This window comes from Phodopus roborovskii, unplaced genomic scaffold (genome assembly GCF_943737965.1).
Source record: "Phodopus roborovskii unplaced genomic scaffold, PHOROB, whole genome shotgun sequence".
Taxonomy (NCBI): Eukaryota; Metazoa; Chordata; class Mammalia; order Rodentia; family Cricetidae; genus Phodopus; species Phodopus roborovskii.
The window spans coordinates 5,739,120-5,744,959 of NW_026126412.1; the positions used below are offsets into that span (position 1 = coordinate 5,739,120).

The following is a 5,840-nucleotide window of genomic DNA, read 5'->3' on the forward strand; positions in this document are numbered from 1 at the left end:
CCAGATCCCTTTTCATCACCATGTCTGTCTGCATTCCACCATATTCCATTATGATGAAGATGGACTGTTACTCTGTACTATAAGCCACCAAATTAAATATTTTCTTTTATAAGAGTTGCCATTGTCATGGTTTTATTCACAGCAATAGAAACCCTAAGACAGAAGTTGGTACCAGGGAATGGGGTATTGCTGTTATAGACCTGACCATGCTTTTGTTTGAAGGAGTATAAACCTTGGGACTTTGGATTAGCAAAGTAGTTGAACACTTTAAGTGCTGTTAATTGGAGACCCAAGAAGGAACATGAAAGAAAGTTGGTGCTGAGTGTGATATAAACAGTGGGTACCTGGATCAAGAGGTTTCAGAGGTGAAGAATGTGAGGATCATAGCCTAGAGACCAGTTTTGATATTTTTTGATAAAGAATGTGTCTGCTTCCTTCCCTTGTCTAAATAGTCTGCTGGAAGAGTTTTGAATTAATTACAATGGCAGAAGAAATATCAAAGCAGCCTAGTATGGACTCTTGTCATGTGGCTATTAGTGTTAAGTATAATAAAGATTTATAATGAAAAGGTGCAAGCTCAGAAAGGAAAAATAGAAGATGTACAATTTGATGAGAAAAAGAGTACCAATAAATGGAATGAAGCTAACTCTTGTGTTCAAGTAGATGAACAGATTAAGAAATAGAGTAAACGGAGGGCTGACCTCTGTACAAGATCCCACCCAGCAAAATTTCCAACTTTTGAAAAGGAATTAATGAAAAACTTGAACAGCATGTGGAGATGCAGATGCAGAGGCAGGCAGATCTCTAAGTTTGATGCTAGCGTGGTCTATAGATCCAATTTTATGACAGCCAAGCTAAGGCAGTGAAAGAAACCATGGAATACAGAAAGCTGGTGAAGATGTAATTGAAACAGTGGACCATGGTCCAGCCCCAGAAAGCAGAAGAACTTGGCAGCTTTGGCCATGTGGCTCTAGCTACACAGTCAAGCACAGAAGAAAAAGACCCAGAGGCCATAGTATGAAACTGTGAAAGAGAAGCCTGGAGACCCCAAGATGGTAGATAGAGATGCCAGAGTTATGGGATACCTGCTGAAGACAGTTGCTAAGAGGGAATAGAAACAGCCCAAGAGAAAGACGTGTGTTAGAGAAAACAGAAGTTGAAACCAGTTGAAGATCTGAAGAAAATTTGACATCAGACATGGAAATGAAAAGTTGTGAGTTTGCCAACCTGATTTTATGTGTTTCTTTGACCCATTATTTCTTCATTATACTCTCTTCCCTACTTTTTGGAATAGTAATAAGTAATATATATTCTGTGCCATTACATGTTAGAAGTATGTGATCTTTTCATTTTTATTTTGATTTATATGTGATTACAATTAAGTGATTGTATGATCTCAGATGATACTTTAGACTTTTAAACATTGTTAAGACTGTGATAGTCTATCAGACTTTAGAAGTTGGACGAAATGTATTTTTGCTTTACGATATTTTTATAAGCTTATGAGATTCAGAGAGTGGAATATAGTAGTTTGAATGTAATTGACCTCCATAATCTCATTGAGAGTGTCACTATTCAGAGGTGTGGTTTTGTTGAAATGCTGTGGCCTTGTTGGAGAAAGAGTGTAACTGGGAAGGTAGTTTTTAAAATATATACATAGTATGTCAGACCACTTCCTCTTGCCTGCAGATCAAGATGTAAAGCTCTCAGCTCTTTCTCCAGCACCATGTCTGCATGCATGCCACCATATCCCACCAGAAAAATAATGGACTGAACCTTGGAACTGTAATCTACCCAATTAAATGCTTTCCTTCATAGGAGTTACTATGGTTATGGTTCACTCTATGGCAATAGAAACACTATCTAAAGTACCATTGCTGAAGACATAGCAACTAGAGGAACTGACCAGGGACAAAGATTTCACGTGAGATTCAGGTCAGTTCCTCTTTCTCCCTGATAATTAGTTCTCATGGTACATGTTGGTGTCATGCAATCTTATAAGAAGAGAGGGGAACTGCCAATAGTCTTACCCAGCAGTCCTATCTAGTTTTTATTGCTGTGAAGAGACACCATGAGCCCATAAGCCCAGGCATTTTTTTTTAAAAAGACCATACTCCATTGGGGCTGGCTTACAGATTCAGAGGTTTAGTCCATTATCATCATGACAGAAAGCTTGGTGCAAGTAGGGAGACCTAGTGTTATAAAAGCAGCTGAGAGATTTACATCTTGATCTACTGTCAGTTGGACGAGACCATGAGCCACTGGCCTTAAGCATCAGAGATCTTAATTCTCACTCTCAGTGCCATAATGCTTCCAACATGACCAAACCTCCTAACAGTGTTAATCATTAAAGGCTTATGGGGACCATTTTTATTCAAAATACTACATCATTTATGATGCCTATGACTATAATAATGATCAACAGGACATGATAATCTTAAATGTTTAGTAGCAGCATGCACCTTGAAAAAAAAATACAACCAACACTGCTGATTGGACTCAATGCTCAATGCCTGTTAAACAGGAAGGAAACCATATTTAGTACCAACAACCTAACCAACTACCAAGGAGTGTAGAGTTTTTTGATCTGGGAAGAAAACCTGTGACTACCACTTTACTAAACTACCAAAGTTCCTACCTGATTTATAATATTTATTAATATTTATCCTTATATCCACAAATCAGTGTAGCTCTTAACCCCAATCAAAACCATTATCTTTGCTACATTGGGAGAACATTATAGAAAACCACAACCAATATAATGCAGAGAACAAGTGCCTAGCATGAACTCATATATCTTTAACACACTCCTAATGTTCAGGAAATAAAATACACAGGAAAAGGGGACAGAAAGTTCAAAGAACCAAAGGAACAGGATGCTAGCTGTGAGGTTGTGTCACCTAGAAATGTCAAGGAAGTTACACTTATGAAGTCCCAAAAATATGTCTTCTTAAACAAGACAGGAATAGAAAGATACCAATAGTTATACTAACATGGAAAAGAGACATTTCATGAGACCTCAAACATAAAAAATACTGCAGACAAATAAGGACTGATGAAAACAGGAGAAATATTCTTCCCCGGGGAATATTCCAGCAATTAATCATCTGTTTGGTTAAATCTTACATATATATATATATGTATACATATATCATGTAGGGGGATAATATGAAACAGATAATATAGCATGGGAAGTGTTGGATGAAGGAAATGAAATCTAAACAGTTTGTTTAAAAAATTAAAAATTTAAATTAAATTGGAAAAAACAGTATGAATTAGACCAAGGTAAAAAGAACTGATCAACAAAGGCCAAATGATAAAAAAAAAAAGAATGTCTCAAAATATGCCTAAGAAATGAAGAATTATAAGACACCCAAAGAATAATTGGTACAATAAGGATGCACATTCATACACAAGGACATCTGCTCAACTATGTTCATAGAAACATTTTTTGTAATAGTCAGAACCTGGAAGCAACACAGATGTCCCTCAACCTAAGAATGGATAAAGAAAATGTGATACATGTACACAATAGAGTACTACCCCGAAAAAAAAAAAAACAACGAAAACAAGACAAAACAAAACAAACGATATCTTAAAATTAACAGGCAAATAGATGGAATTAGAGGAAACCATCCTGAGTGAGGTAACTCACACACAGAAAGACAAATATAGTATGTACTCACAAATAAGTGGATATAAGACATAGAGCAAAGGATAACCAACCTACATTCCATGCCTCCAGAGAAGCTAGGGAACAAGGGGGACACTAAGAGAGACATACATGGGCCCCTAGAGAAGCAGAAAGGGACAAGAGCTCCTGAACAGACTTAGCAAATTGGGATCACTGGTATGGGAATGTAGGTAAAAGAGGAGGGGAGAAGGAGAAGGGGAACGATCAGAAATAGTGAGTTGGGGGAAGAATAGAGAAGGAGAATAAGAAAAGAGATACCTTAAATAGGAGGAGTCATTATAGGTTCAAAGAGAAATCTTTAACTAGGGAAATGTCCAAGGATCCAGAAGGATGACCCCAGCTAATAATCTAAGCAATAGTGGAGAGACTTCCTTAAATGCCCTTCCCCTATAATGAGATTGACCAGTACCTTAAACGCAATCATTCAGTAGCTGATGGAAACAGAAGCAGAAATTCAGTCAAGCACTGAGGCGAACTACTAGAATCCAGTTGTAGAGAGAGAGGAATGTTGAGCAAGGAAGTCAAGATCATGCTGGGGAAACCCACAGAAGTAGTTGACCTGAGCAAGTGGAAGCTCACAGACTCCAGTCTGACAGCTGGGGAACCAGCATAGGGCCAAATTCGGCCCCCTAACCATGGGTGTCAGTTGGGAACCCTGGGCAGTCTATAGGGCTTCTGGCATTGGAACCATTATTTGTCCCTAGTGCATAAATGGGATTTTGGAGCACATTCCTTATGGAGGAATACTTTCTCAGCCTAGATACAAGGGGGAGGGCCTATGTCCTGTCCCAAATGATGTGACTGACTTTGATGATCCCTCGTGGGAAGCCTCACCCACCCTGAAGAGTGGTTGTGGGGTAAGAAAAGAGTATCAGTGGGGAACATGGGAGGATGGAAAGGAGAGTGAGTTGGAACTGGTATCTAGAATAAGATTGTTATTAATTTAAAGAAAAAAATTTAAAACAGAATGGGTACAAAAACACAGTAAGATACACATAAAAAATTGAAAATGGACATGAAAACATGGTAAATGTAATGATATTAAGAATAGCTTGCAAGATGCGGGTGAAAAAGATGAGAAGCCTGACAAAAAAGGGAAAAAAACCTGCAGCCAAGAAGGCTGGAGGTGATGCCGCTGGTGCTCCTGTTGCTGATGCAGCCAAAAAGGGTGACCCGAAGGTTAAAAAGCCCAAGGAGAAGAGGTGTTGCAGCTGGAACCCTGTCCTGGTTAGAGGAGTTGGCAGGTACTCCCGATCTGCCATGTATTACAGAAAGGCCCTGTTTAAAAGCTGCACAAACTAAGGTTGTAAAGAAGAAGAAAAAGGAGAAGGTCCTTGCTACTGTCACCAGCCAGTTGGTGGTGACAAGAATGGTGGTACCTGGGTGGTTAAGCTTCGAAAAATGTCCCGGTATTACCCTACTGAAGATGTTCCTCGGAAGCTGCTGAGCCATGGCAAAATGTCCTTCATTCAGCATGTGAGAAAGTTTCGTGCTGGCATCACTCCTGGAACTGTCCTGATCATTCTCACTGGGCACCACAGAGGCAAGAGGGTGGTTCTCCCTAAGGAGCTGGGCAGCGGCTTGCAACTTGTGATGGGACTTCTTGCCCTCAACAGAGTTCCTCTGAGTAGAACACACCAGAAATTTGTCATTGCCTCCTCTACAATAGTTGATATCAGCCAAGTTAAGATCCCCAGACACCTGACTGATGCTTACTTCAAGAAGAAGCAGCTGCACAAGCCCAGACACCAGGAAGGCAAGATCTTCGACACAGAGATTGAGAAATACGAGATTACAGAGCAAGAAAAGGCTGATCAGAACTCCAGGGACTCACGGCTTTTGCCAAAGACCAAAGCTGTTCCTCAGCTTCAGGGCTACCTGTGGTCCCAGTTATCTCTGACAAAAAGGATGTATCCTCACAAACTGGTTTTCTAAATTGCTATCAACCTAATTAAATAGCTTCATATAAAAAAAGAATATAAAATTAATATAGCAGAAAGCAAATAAGGAAGAATTTAAAATTTGTAATATCTGAAACACAGAATCAAATTAATGAAATCAAATTAGCACATAAACTTAGAATTACTGCATTTGTAGCAAAAAATAATATAAAATGAAGACTCAAAAGTATAAATTACATATATAT

The 5,840-nt window shown here is 39.0% G+C and overlaps 1 pseudogene; it reads left to right on the plus strand.

Annotated features, from left to right (window-relative positions):
* Positions 1-919: 919 nt before the first annotated feature.
* On the plus strand, positions 920-5,629 carry LOC127220925 (60S ribosomal protein L6-like; annotated as a pseudogene).
* The last annotated feature ends 211 nt before the right edge of the window (positions 5,630-5,840 follow it).